Genomic DNA, 15,000 nt, shown 5'->3' with positions numbered 1-15,000 from the left:
GCGCAATACTAAATTGAGACCAATTAACGAGTACCTGGTGTCCTAATTGGCAGGTATATGTCTCGCAGTTTCTAATTACAGGTGATAAACACGTTCTTCTTGTACCTAACACTTCGTCAGTAACTCGTGTATATACACTTAAAAGCCTTATGATTACAAAACCAGTGGGAAAAAAACGTGCCTCCGGGCCTACACAACAACACACACCTGAACAGCGACGTAAACAAACACTTCCTTTCTTGTGAAAATTACGGTAATGTCGCCCGTAACAGGTACAATTGTTAGTCGGTGCACCCCCGACTGTGAAGGCGTTTAGTCAAAATATTCTACACACTGATAAGATATCTTTTACTACACCCTGGTGCTAACATTCAGTGTTAAGACTAGATGCGTCATCAAACACTGGAATCATTACAATCACGACCGTTACCATTAACCCACAACCACACCTACGCCCACCACAACCACCACTACTACTACTATTATCATCACTAGCTGCACCCATTGGGCTAAATCTTGTTCCATCCAGTGCACCACGACTGGTATACCAAAGGCTGCGGTATGTGCTATCCTATCTGTGGAATGGTGCATATAAAAATATCCCTTGCTACTAATGGAAAAAAAATATAGCAGGTTTCCTTTGTAAGACTATATGTCAAAATAACCAAATGTTTGACATCCAGTAGCCGATGATTAATAAATCAACGTGCTCTAGTGATGTCCTTAAATACTACTGTTGATACTGATACGACTAGCAAATGTAATAACTAGTAATTCAGTAATAGCTATTATAAACTCAATCATTACAACTAAATTTATGTCACCTTTTCACAGTGACAGTGACAACTGTGATATATATACTTATTAAGTTCATTTTAGTAATACATGTACATATTAATCAGATAATCACTCGCATTTGTGAACAAACAAACGGCCAAAGATGCGTGGCTAAAAATCACTAAATCAGAGACTGTTATAAACATCAATAATTTTCCGCGATGCTTCATCATACTGTTTACACGTGCAGGACGGACACACTCCATTTTTATGACCAAACATGACAGATACACGGCATGCGCACGTGCATCTTCCGGTCGGACAATATGCTTCCTGTCATGGCGGCAATGGCGGCGAATGCACTGTCACATCGCTTGGCAGATAATAATATTGTTTATTAACTGTTGCACACGAACGGAGCATGTTATACTATGATACACAGTCGTCGTTTTCTTTCAATTAACATTAAAATTTCCAAGTTTTGAAGTGTAAGCTTTGGAAGTTTTTAACTGATAAATATGATTTTCTTTTAACACGATAATATATCATAGTTTACACAAAATAATCTCATATGTCCATTTCTAAAGGATTTACTAGGGGCAAGATGTATACCGTACTGTTGTTTATCCAAGTACAGAAGACACTTAATAACACAGAACAAATGTATCATCATCATCATCATCATCATTATCATCATCATCATCATTATCATTATCATCATCATCATCATCATCATCACCACCATCATCATCATCATCATCATCATCAAAAACAACAACATCAACAAAACAACAATATTATCAATATTAGCATCACCATCATCGTCATCACCATTACCTCTATCACCACCACTACAACAACATCATGAACAACAACAATATTATTAATATCATCATCGTAATCATTATCACCAGCATCCTCATTAATCACACCATCAACACTATGATCATCACATCATTATTTCATCACCATCATCATTATCAGCAGCATCAGCTTTTTGTTTAAATTGTTTTTTAAATTGCAATTCATAACTAACTAAAACTGTTGTCGATTTAACTTTTGTCTCTGTTTAAGTTTAACGCACTTCCCACTATTTGCTGAATATAACTGAATGTCACAATGGCCTAATTGTTAAGCTTTTATTGAAAAAAAAACTTGTTCACCTTTGAACATGATTTAACTATATGTGGGATTATTTAGTGCATGCTACAAAAACCTATTCATGACTGATAAACCCACTGCAGTATTTAAACAATGGTATTTAATCAATATTAGAACATTGTTTTTCAAACATGTGTTACAAGATAATTAAACAGAAGAGTACGCAGTTTCCAGGCTTATCAAGTATACTTGATTCCATTGCAGAATCCGCCTGGTTACGATTATTACAATTATTTTAATACTCAACGCATCAAGAGCATAATGAAAAGATTTTTTGTTTTAGACTGAAACCATTGATCTTGTATTCTTTGTGGTCTCTCTCTCTCTATCGCTATCTCTCTCTCTCTCTCTCTCTCTCTCTCTCTCTCTCTCTCTCTCTCTCTCTCTCTCTCTCTCTCTCTCTCTCTCTCTCTCTCTCTCTCTCTCTCTCTCTCTCTCTCTCTCTCTCTCTATATATATATATATATATATATATATATATATATATATATATATATATATATGTGTGTGTGTGTGTGTGTATATATGTGTGTGTGTATATATATATATATATCACTCTCTTTTTCTCTCTGTCTCTCGCTCTCTATTTTGCTCTCACTCTCTCTTTCTCTCTCTCACTCATTAAATATGTGTGTGTATTTGTGTGTATATATATATATATGTGTGTCTGTGTGTGTGTGTGTGTGTGTGTGTGTGTGTAATGTTTTTATCTTTCACATATTTTTGGTTACCACATTCTGAAATTTAACGTTAAATGCTGACAAATAAAGTTACCTCATTCACTATTGCTATTATTAATATTTCATTTCAACTTATGTTTCGTGCTTATATCCAATTAAGGTTCAAGCACGCTGTCCTGGGCACACACTTCAGGTATTTGAGCTGTCTGTCCAGGACTGTGGGTTAGTGGTTAGTGAGAGAAAGAGGGTGTAGTTGTCTTACTCCTACCCACTGAGTCGTTAAAATTAGCTCTGGGTGGGAGCCGGTACCAGGCTGCGAACCCAGTACCGACCAGCCTTATGTCCGATCGCTTAACCACGACACCGCCGAGGCCGATATTATTAATAAATGTTGACCAAAGGGGCAGCGGTTTCAGTTTTACTATGTATTTTAAAGAAATGGCGATCTGACAATAACTTGAATCAAGGCAACTGATGATATTCGTTGATGGTGAAAAATATGCAATTTTATTAAAGCTGTATTAAAGCTGTATTAATTTTAACATGTTCAGTAATGATGGCGTGGTAAGACTGGGGCTTATGATAAAAATATGTTAAACATAACAACAAAATTAATTAATTAAAAATAATAATAAATGAATAAATAATAATAATAATGATAATATAATAATAATAATAATAATAATAATAATAATAATAATAATAAAAACCAAGATACAGTGAAAGGTGGAAAGCAATGTTCATGTTATCGGGTTTGTTAGAATATTTGAGATATCTGTCTAACTCAATTCAAGTTCTCAGATAAGACCTTGTCAGCACTTTGATGACGTCACACCAGGTACCGAGCGGAAGTGGGTCGTCAAAATGGGATTGTTATCTCTGAAATTCTTGCGTTACTCGCCGTGCTTTGAAAACACTCGTACTCTCCCGTCCTCTTGTGATTCAGGTGTAAAGGTATAAAACGTTGTGAAACATCTACACCGGCAAAATACAAACTAAAGTGCAACAGAGTGTACTTTAAAATGTATTATCGAAATAGTCTCTATGGGTCGAGTTATATACGACTCGAGTATCATATATAATAAAATCTCATTACTGCAATGGGTTGACTTGACTACATATTTGAACGCCGTGAATTCGAATCTTATACGGTGTAAATCAAATAATAAAAAGTACATGTATTTTGATACAAAAATCAGTTTACTTTCATATCGCAGGATATTTTAGAAATTATCAAAGGCGGGAAGATAGGGTTATACGGCCGTTGTGTTTTTGTTTTGTTTTTTATTTGTTGTTTCTTTTCTTTTTCTTTTCTTTTCTGTTTTTTTAATATATTCCTTGTGGGTCTGCAGAAACTTAACAAACAATTTCTTTGAAGGGAAATATGTTTTTAAGGGACAATATGGAGAAAATATGTAGTAAAGTGTCAACGTGCCTTCTTTGATAGTATAAAAAGAAATTTCAAATGCGCCTATAGATGCATGTAGATTGTTTTTCAACGATGTGAATTACTATTAGTATTTCTGGGAGGTGCCAGTTATTAATGTGTTTCGGTTGTGGTGAATATTCGATTTTGTTTTTTATAATACAGGGCTTCTATGATTTATTTTAAATCCACTAGCCATGGGATCAGTGATTTTTTAAAATTCACCAGTCACGATTAAAAAGTAACTAGCCCTACTGTATATTAAATTAATATAATTTTACTAAATAATAGTTATAATCAGTAATGTTACCTAAAGAGGGAGATAGGTATTAAAAACACTAACATTGGGGGTTGGGGTGGGGACAGTATATTCACATTTACAACATAGTCTTAACTGCAACTTTTTTTCACTAGCCGTCGGGCATGGTAATAGTAGTTATTTACTAGCTCAACATTGAATATCACTAGCCATGGAAGTGGGGCTACCATAATCTAGAAGCCCTGAATATAATAAACCATCTGGTACACACGTTTGACCTTTCTGATTATTAAAACAACAGGTCAAACAAATACATTGCAATATAATGTAGACTTTTAATTATTTTATATTTTGGTCCATATTCAAACAAATATCCGAGATAATATTTGTCAAATATAATCCACCCCGTTTTTTTATTTTTCTCTTGGCAATATACACGAGTTTTATATCATGGAGCAAGCAATCAGAATTATATAAAATTTTATCTAAAATATTTCCATCGAGCCGCCATAAAGTCATAATATCTGGTGAAGCCTTGATTGTGACCTCAAATCTGGCCGGTCATAAAAGTGTCAAATATCGCTGGTTTACAACAGCCGGGGACCAGTCATAAAGTTAACAAGCACGTCATAATTGGCGTTACGCTCGTGGTGGAACTGTCCGAGGTTGCCCGGCCGTAAAACGCGGAGCGCTAGTCCGTAAATTGCTGCTCGCTGATCCAGTCCGCATGTTACGCGGTAACCGGGTTACGGTTTGAGCGGGTTCTCTTGAGAATCATAAAATTTTCAACTCTTTGTTTTTGTTCTATAAAATAATAATGATAATGGGTGATCTAGAGTTGTAGGTGGTTTTTTAAAAATTAAAACAGTCACTTACTATAAAATAGTTATTGCTTTTTCACTTTTTTTTTGTCTTTTTTGTTTTACTGTTAGTCTTTTTTTTTTAATGTAAATTTCAAAGTTGGTGGTCTGCTTTTAAATTTTTTTAGTTAAGTTTTGTCGTTAGTTCGTTTTTATTTACCTAATTACACAACAACTAAGACACTATAAAATTATAATTTCATAACAGGGATAAGTAAATACTTTCTTTATTGTTATATAATTATATAACAATAAAGAAAACATTTACCTAATATTTAAAAAAAAAACCTCAACAAAAACAATATTTATTTCTTTAAAAAGCAGGGTTTTAGAAAACCTTACATTATTTTAATTAAATCTTATAATTCTGATCCCCAGGAATTGTCATCTGATTGTCACTGTTGTACTTCAAAACGATTAATACTCATATGGATTAATACTCCTTTGTAAAAATAGATGTTGCGATAAAATGGTCTAAAATATTTTTTCTTGTGCGATATGCGGCTACTTCGAGTATGTCAAATTTGTGAAGTCCACACTCAAAAGGTAACGCATATATTTACTCAAAGTAACAATATATGTCAAACAGTTGATGTCTTCGTACAATCTATTACTATTAAAGGCACATATTCAATTTTATAATAATAAAACCGATTTTAAATCTTAAACTTTGACAATGTGTAGATCGCGGGCTTCTGTCATAGATTATTATCTTCTGCCGCTGCCCCGTTTAAAATTGCTTCTCTAAATGGCAATAGAACCTATTTAAAATGTTCATAACAATTGTACTATTTGTATTGGACTATTCGCATTTCGTATTTAACTGTGTAAATTCAACATAAAATGTGTGTGGTGTTTGGTGTATTTGTTTGTTTTGGAGGGTGTGTGTGTGTGTGTTTGTTTGTTGTTGTTCTTAAGTGGGTGTTATTTTTCTTCTTCTTTTTGTGTTTTGTTGTTTTGGGGGTTGGGGGCTTTTTTCTTCTTCTTCTTCTTCTTCTTCTTCTTCTTCTTCTTCTTCTTCTTCTTCTTCTTCTTCTTCTTCTCCTCCTCCTTCATTGGAGGTTGGTTAGGAACGGATTTGTTGTTTTTGTGTGTTTCGAGGATACAGCATTTTGAAGGGTATTCTTTTTAGGGTGTATGTAGTTATTATGATATATTTGGTTATGTTGTTGTTGCTGTTGCTGCTGCTGCTGCTGCTGGATATTTTTTCCTTCAAAAATCATATATTTAAAATCAGAACACAACGTAATCGTCTCCTAAATAGTTATTACTATTGTTTTATCTATCTGAACTGTTAGCAACAGGCTATTTGTACGCGTGGATTGATTTTTCATTCATGCTCTGTGTGCGTATCTGTGTTTAACATTATTATCTTAAGTACACTATGTGCAAAGTGCTGACGAGTGCTTTGCACGTGGGTCAGACAGTACATACTACTAAATAAATATGTCTTACAACTGTGTGTACTCTCACAAAGTCCACGTTTGGAGAGCTGTTGATAAACGTTTCTGGCAACGCTATTACATGTTACATACGCGGTATTGTTTCCCCCGGATCAACACGCCAATACATCACTGGTGCTATCGCCCCGATTTGAGCAGTTTGCTGTGATGTTTACGTCGCTGGGTAGGTGCAGATACATGTCTGTTTGTGGGTTGTTCGTGGGCTTTTTTTGTGTTTTTTTGGTTCCTCTTTTATGTCGCAAATGCTTTCTTTCATTCAGTGACCAATTCATTAATCGACTAGTTTGTTTGCTTGCATCCGTTGGCTAACCCACTTATAACAAAACATCACATACATGTATGTATATACTCACTCACTCAGTTACTCATTCACTCACTCATTATTTCACTCATCCACTCACTCATTTATTCATCAATTCACTGACACACTCACTCACGCACTTTCACCCATCCACTCACACATTTACTCAAGCAAATACTCAACTCAAAGACCATTTACTCACTCAAAAGCTAACTCTTATTAACTCACTTACCCACATATGTCAGTGCTTAACCAAGATCCACTCTGACACCCACCCACTCATTTCATCCTCTCACTCATTCACCCACCCACTCACGCCAAAATGGACCGATTCACTAATTCACCCAAATAACACCCCACCCACCACTCGTCCACAAGTCCACCAAACACCTAACCACGGCCCACTCACTCACTCCCTCAAATAACCATAGATACTGTATCATCTCATGGAAACCTTTGTTTTATATTTTCGATTATTTCTGGATGTTTTTACGAAACACAGTGCCCATAGGAACTGAATAAAGCGTTCTGTTTGTCAAGGTATTCCATAATTGATTGTTATCTAACATTAATTCCTTTTAACAGGCTCTGTGGGTGAACGCGGGTGATGCAAAGTGTCCAGTATTGTCTATATTATGAATATCTAACCACAGAACACTTACAAAACGTCACACGATTGTAAAATAAACATGGAGTAGAAAATTAAGTATTATATGGAATGATGCACCTTCTTTTTTTTTTTTACTATTCAGTGAAAACCAATTTTTTTTATTACGGATACAAACATGGAATTAACTGTAGTATATTATTCTGAATAAGCGTACAAGACAGGATGCAATTGCCACAAACCCCCTCCCTCTCCCTCCCCCAGTGCTGTAGCAAATCCTTAAATTCGGGCAAAAACAATAGAGATATTCGAGCAAAATAAGCTGGCCTGAAATCTTTTTACGTTGTAATTCAATCATTCTACCCACAATATTACTTGTAATCCATATAAAAATGCGCAGTGATTGGTTTGCAACCCTATATAGCTGTTTGGCAGTGATGCTAATGTGAATAAATGTTGTTATCCGAATTCGGGCATTTTCGTTTAATTCCGGCAAACGTCGGTCTACAAAAGTTGGAGTCCGTACACCTATGTTATTCCGTAATATGATAGCACATGCTGTAGCTTAATATATCAAGGCGTCATCATTGATTTCATTAACTGGTTGTGTATAACGAAACCAAATCCCGTAGTTAACAAAGCAAGCATATGTTACCAAAGCTGCCATATGCAACCTTTAAAACAACACATACGTCATAAATGTAGACACCCTTAAAATTAATAGATGACACCTTCCACAACTAATGACCGTCACTCTAGGGTTTTGTTTAGGTTTTTTTTCTTTTTCGACGGAATGCAAGCCCATCTCGTCCCTACAAGCTGTGCACCTCAACGGCCTGAGGGCGAGACATAGCCCAGTGGTAAAGCGTTCGCTTGATGCGCGGTCGGTTTGGGATCGATCCCCGTCAGTGGGCCCATTGGGCTATTTCTCGCTTCAGTCAGTGCACCACGACTGGTACATCAAATGCCGTGGTATGTGTTATCTTGTCTATGGGATGGTGCATATAAAAGATCCCTTGCTGCTAATCGAAAAGAGTAGCCCATGAAGTGGCGACAGCGGGTTCCCTCTCTCAATATATGTGTGGTCCTTAACTATATGTCTGACACCATATAACCATAAATTAAAAAAATGTGTTGAGTGCGTCGTTAAATAAAACATTTCCTTCCTTCCTTCCTTAACGGCCTTATATTAAAATTACTCTCTATTTTCTATATTATTAAATAGTCCGATCGTCTCTTATTTCTATATTATTAAATAGTCCGATCGTCTCTTATTTCTCTTATTTATGTTTGGACTGTCCTTCTAAAATGCTCCAAATTACATGTCTATAAATATTCGGCCGAGCAGTCAATTTATTTTTTATTTTTTGACTATTTAACTTTTTAATTAAAAACAAAAAAGTATATTATCTTATTCACTAATTGCTATTTTGTCCAGTTCCAATTACCCCCCGCCCCCCTTCTGTCCCTGACCCAGTCACTGGCGAAGTCAGATATTGTGCCCCAGGAAAGACGTGTTTGAACCTTAATTGGATATAGGCACGTTACTATGTTATCGAATTCAATAGAGGAAAACTGGACTTTACAATGCTAGTTACGAATTCAACAGGAAGAGTCCCTGGCTACCTTGGTACACTACAGATAATATTATACTAATTTTAGTGACACCCTGCACGTTTCAAGTGCCCAGAACACTGACACTAATTTACAGTGAGCTACGTGTGTTTACTGTTCGGATAAAACAATGCTTTTAGTATTTATACCAAGCCGTATTATATGTTGTTTATTTATGTCTTTACCTTTGTTTGACACCCAATGTCCGATGTATTTTAAATGTTGGGGTGTCGTTAACCATTCATTCATTCATTCATTCATCCATTCATTCATTCTGTCAGTCAGTCATTCATTGTTACATATTGCACCAATGCACATAATGCACATAACACTATTCAAAAGTTTAAAAAGTTAAAGTTTGTTGTTGTTGTTGTTGTTTAACACCACTAGAGCACATTGATTTATTAATCGTCGGTTACTGGATGTCAAACATTTAGAAAATTTGACATACAGCTACATTTTTCCATTAGTAGCAAGGGATCATCCCACAGACAAGATAGCACATGCCACGGACTTTGATATACCAATAGTGGTGAAATGGCTGGGACGAGAAATAGCCCAATGGGCCCACAGACGAGGATTGATCCTAAACCGACCGCGCATCAGACGAGCGCTTTAAAACCACCGGGCTACGCCCGACCTTCAATGTTCTATTTAACTTTTTTAGCACTATGGACTGGTAAGATCCATTCTACTTGGTATAGTACTAACTATATTGTTTCTGCCCAGTTGGTTAGAGCAAGGACTATGATGCAATAAATCTATTTAATCAATATTTATTGAAATCAAAACAATTTACCTGTTAAAACTGCGTTTTCCACGAACATATTTTACCTCAACTCAACAATATTCTAAGGAATTAAGCAAGTTTGAAAACGTGCAGTTTTCATGTATGGTTTTATGGGAAAAGAACAGTCTTGAGCGAATGCTTTTGTTTTAATAATTTTAACATTCAAAATTAGGTACATAAAATTTCACTTTAGCTGTCAACTTCTTGATTTTTATGAAAAAAATAAATACATGTATGTTACTGTGAGTAAATAAACAGACCAACGCAAATTTGTCACAAGTATCCTGTTGGACTCATTCTCTTCGCAAAGATTCAAGCGTGAGTTCACAGTTTTATTTATTTAATATTTGCTGTCGTGGCAACAACGTGTATTTGTTTTTCAAACAAACATTTGGCTGTTTCTACAGTTTGATTATTTTGATCATAAACAATATTGTATTTATTATTCATAAATAGTAGTGACGTGATTGAAGGGGCATAGAGTGTGTTGCTATGGTGTACATCTGCATTATTATTATTTCTTTATAATATTAATCTATTTTAATCTATTTTATTTACTGATTTTAATATATAATGTTTTAACTTTGGTCATTAAAAGTATTTGGCTCAAATTTTGTAAAGCAAAAGAAAAAACAACAACAAACAAAAACAGTTTATTATTTATTATTATTTTAAAATACAATACAAAATAACAAATTCAATATATACTGAAGAACAAACAAAAAACACGAATATTTTGTCAAAATAAAAAATTCAATATATACTGAAGAACAAAAAACACGAATATTTTGTCAAAATAAAAAATTCAATATATACTGAAGAAAAAACCCCACATGAATATTTTGTTATGTATATTTTTTCATGATACATTTAATTCGGCAAACAGATTGTGAAAAATGTTCCTAAAATGTTTTTGATAAGACATTAATAATTTTAATAGACGAAAACCCACTGTGATTCAATCTGAATAAACTTTTAAAGAAATTAAAGAAAATTAAATTAATATTTGCGTTTCTTTTCTTGCTTAGTATATTATTTATTAAACGTTATCAAATAGATTTTAGTTTTGTAAAAAAAAAATTAATCATCTTTCTTTTATGCTAATCTTATTACTTTGTCTAAAGCATGCATTAAACATTCTGAAAACGATTTTTTTTTTCAAAAATGTTTCTTCTTGCATCCTGTTCCGATTATTATGTGTCTACAGTTTCTGGAGCTGATGATGAAACCTACAAAGTACAAGGGCCAGTATTAATCGACCGCCATTTTCATGCAGACGTCGGATTCTGTATCGCGCGGGAAAAAAGTCTCTCTTTATAGGAACACGATGAGAATTATTGCATCTGAATGTCGAGCTGGACGGTTGGAACTATCATTTGCCAGATTACTGTGTTGTCGAGCACGTCTGAGGGCAGACCGGGGCCCGTTGCCAACATATATCACGAACTAACTACATTCCAAATTTGTCAGCCTTGTATGTGAAATTGGCACAGAATTAACTCGCCCTTTGGTTTGCTCCTCTTCTTGGCGGTATTGTATAATCAATAGTTGAAGAGCGGGGTAAATATACCCGAGTCGCGTTCCGTATTTTCCTAGGGCTTCCTAAGTCAACATGCAGAAATTCAAATAAAACTCTCATATTTTACTGGTTGAGGCGAGGTCTAGAGTTTGTTTTGGGTATCAGTTCTTCTCGCTAGAACAGATAGGCACACAAACGACGCCATTATGCTCGCCGCCTTGCCAGTTTTAACATTTCTTTCTCGCGTGGGGGATATACACGTCCGGTCGCCGTCTCTCTTTGGGAACACAAAACAATATCAATCTTTTTGAAAATGTATAAAATATTTCCATGTACGAAAGATATCGATGGTTTTAGAGAACGAACAGCAGTGTGTTTTGGGGCAGACGTCATGGCAAATATGGAATACTAGGATTGCTGGCAGAGGTCATCGGGGGAATAGGTAAACATATTTCTGCTCATTAATACCTGTAACCTTTTTTAAAAGTCAATTTTGTTTTTAATACTTTTATTTTTAGTGACAAAAAAAAAAATAGTTTTATATATATACTTTTGGCTGGTGGTTGCTTTATGTGTGTTTGAGACCAGCCAAAACTGGAGTCGTGTAATAACTCAATTTTATTGATTTTAAATTTGCCTCTTGACCTAACACGACAGCAATTTCCCCTTTAATGTTGATCCCAGGTTGTCTTGGAGGTTATAGCGAGAGGAACTCATAAACGCAGACGTTTCGGGCACTCGTCAAAGTACTTTACGTGAAGCCTCCGTCTTTGTCTGAGCCGCTGTTCGCCCAAATAAGGGAGACCCGTCTTTGGACTATTTTTATCAAGTTAAAGAGTCTTCCGCCTCGGGCAGACGCACGATCAAAACCAGAAAATTAGTTTCTCGCTTGACAATATGAAAAACCGGATTGGGGACGGGGCGAAAAACGGTGCGAAGAAAAAAAAAAAAGTCCAGACAATTCCAGCGGTTGATCTGCTATTGCCAAAGTCGCCTTGTAATCGTGTTAACCCGTGGACAGTAAATGGAAAACTCCGTTCTGTCCCAATCAAGCAGACGACTTAATTCGGATAAAAGGGGCAAGCTGATTATTGTGATGATATTTCAAGGTGGAACAACGCGAGATCTCGCACCACGCGCGTGCAATATGCCGCGCTAATCTAATAGAGTCCTGTACAAATTATGCAAATGTTGGAGAGATTCGTTTCTCCGGCGATGGTGCTGCGGTGGGCTCGTGTTTACCGATGGTGCGATCACTGTTTGCGCATCCCGGGTCATGCAGTCGACACAAGATGGAGACTAAGCGGGAATCCATTAAGAAAGAAGTCTGTCCCGCTCAATCTCACTGTCCGCAAAATTTCGGGATTTTCCATTTAATTCTCGCGGGATCTTGCCCCATCTCTCATTACACGACTACATGTCGTCCAATTTGTTTTTACATTTTTATACGTATGATATGTAATATACGTGTAATACTTCAGAGAAGTCATCGCTGTGTTATGTAATACCAATGTCGTCTACTAATTTTACATTTTAATACACATCATGACAGTATGTTTTGTAATATACCAATATTGTCTTCATATTTTACTTTCTGATACGCATTGTATAGTAGACAGTAGTAACTACAGTGTTGTGCAATACCATTACAGTATACAGTTGTTTTTTACATTTGCTTGCGCATTGTATAATACAGACAGTAGTAAACGCTGTTTTATGTAACATCATTAGAGTATACAATTGTTTACATTTTCATGCACATTGTATACTGCATACAGTAATAATCGCTGTTTTATGTAATACCATTACAGCATAGAATTTGTTTCACATTTTCATGCATATTGACTATTATTGTCTATTACATACAGTAGTCATCGCTGTGTTATGTAATACCATTACAGCATACAATTTGTTTTACATTTTCATGCGCATCGTCTATTACAGACAGTAGTCAGCGCTGTGGTATGTAATACCATTACAGCATACAATTTGTTTTACATTTTCATGCGCATTGTCTATTACAGACAGTAGTCATCGCTGTGTTATGTAATACCATTACAGCATACAATTTGTTTTACATTTTCATGCACAGTGTCTATTACAGACAGTAGTCATCGCTGTGCTATGTAATACCATTACAGCATACAATATGTTTTACATTTTCATGAGCATTGTCTATTATAGACAGTAGTCATCGCTGTGTTATGTAATACCATTACAGCATACGATTTGTTTTACATTTTCATGCACAGTGTCTATTACAGACAGTAGTAATTGCCGAGTTATGTAATACCATTACAGCATACAATGTGGTTTACATTTTCATGCGCATTGTCTATTACAGACAGTAGTCATCGCTGTGTTATGTAATACTATTACAGCATACAATTTGTTTTACATTTCCATGCACAGTGTCTATTACAGACAGTAGTAATTGCCGAGTTATGTAATACCATTACAGCATACAATGTGGTTTACATTTTCATGCGCATTGTCTATTACAGACAGTAGTCAGCGCTGTGGTATGTAATACCATTACAGCATACAATTTGTTTTACATTTTCATGCGCATTGTCTATTACAGACAGTAGTCATCGATGTGTTATGTAATACCATTACAGCATACAATTTGTTTTACATTTTCATGTGCATTGTCTATTACAGACAGTAGTCATCGCTGTGTTATGTAATACCATTACAGCATATAATTTGTTTTACATTTTCATGCACAGTGTCTATTACAGACAGTAGTCATTGCTGTGGTATGTAATACCATTACAGCATACAATTTGTTTTACATTTTCATGCACAGTGTCTATTACAGACAGTAGTCATCGCTGTGTTATGTAATACCATTACAGCATACAATGTGGTTTACATTTTCATGCAAATTGTCTATTACAGACAGTAGTCATCGCTGTGTTATGTAAGACCATTACAGCATACAATTTGTTTTACATTTTCATGCACAGTGTCTATCACAGACAGTAGTCGTCGCTGTGTTATGTAATACCATTACAGCATACAATTTGTTTTACATTTTCATGCGCATTGTCTATTACAGACAGTAGTCATCGATGTGTTATGTAATACCATTACAGCATACAATTTGTTTTACATTTTCATGTGCATTGTCTATTACAGACAGTAGTCATCGCTGTGTTATGTAATACCATTACAGCATATAATTTGTTTTACATTTTCATGCACAGTGTCTATTACAGACAGTAGTCATTGCTGTGGTATGTAATACCATTTACAGCATACAATTTGTTTTACATTTTCATGCACAGTGTCTATTACAGACAGTAGTCATCGCTGTGTTATGTAATACCATTACAGCATACAATGTGGTTTACATTTTCATGCAAATTGTCTATTACAGACAGTAGTCATCGCTGTGTTATGTAAGACCATTACAGCATACAATTTGTTTTACATTTTCATGCACAGTGTCTATCACAGACAGTAGTCGTCGCTGTGTTATGTAATACTATTACGGCATACAATATGTTTTACATGTTCATGCAGATTGTCTATTAC

General features: G+C 35.3%; 1 protein-coding gene across 4 annotated transcripts in view; it reads left to right on the top strand.

The window, feature by feature from the left end:
* Positions 1 to 15,000, top strand: part of LOC121370961 (hepatocyte nuclear factor 3-beta-like) — a 56,510-nt gene that overhangs the window by 18,201 nt on the left and 23,309 nt on the right. Inside the window, exon 1 of one of the 4 annotated variants that reach the window (XR_005957757.1) lies at positions 11,709 to 11,899. The exons of the other annotated variants lie outside the window; for them this stretch is intronic. The gene's annotated coding sequence lies outside the window, so the exon portion shown is untranslated. Of the gene's footprint in view, positions 1 to 11,708; positions 11,900 to 15,000 lie in introns of those variants that run through there. 4 annotated transcript variants of the gene reach the window in all.

The sequence above is a fragment of the Gigantopelta aegis genome, chromosome 4 (assembly GCF_016097555.1).
Source record: "Gigantopelta aegis isolate Gae_Host chromosome 4, Gae_host_genome, whole genome shotgun sequence".
Taxonomy (NCBI): Eukaryota; Metazoa; Mollusca; class Gastropoda; order Neomphalida; family Peltospiridae; genus Gigantopelta; species Gigantopelta aegis.
This window is presented reverse-complemented; position numbering and strand designations above follow the sequence as displayed.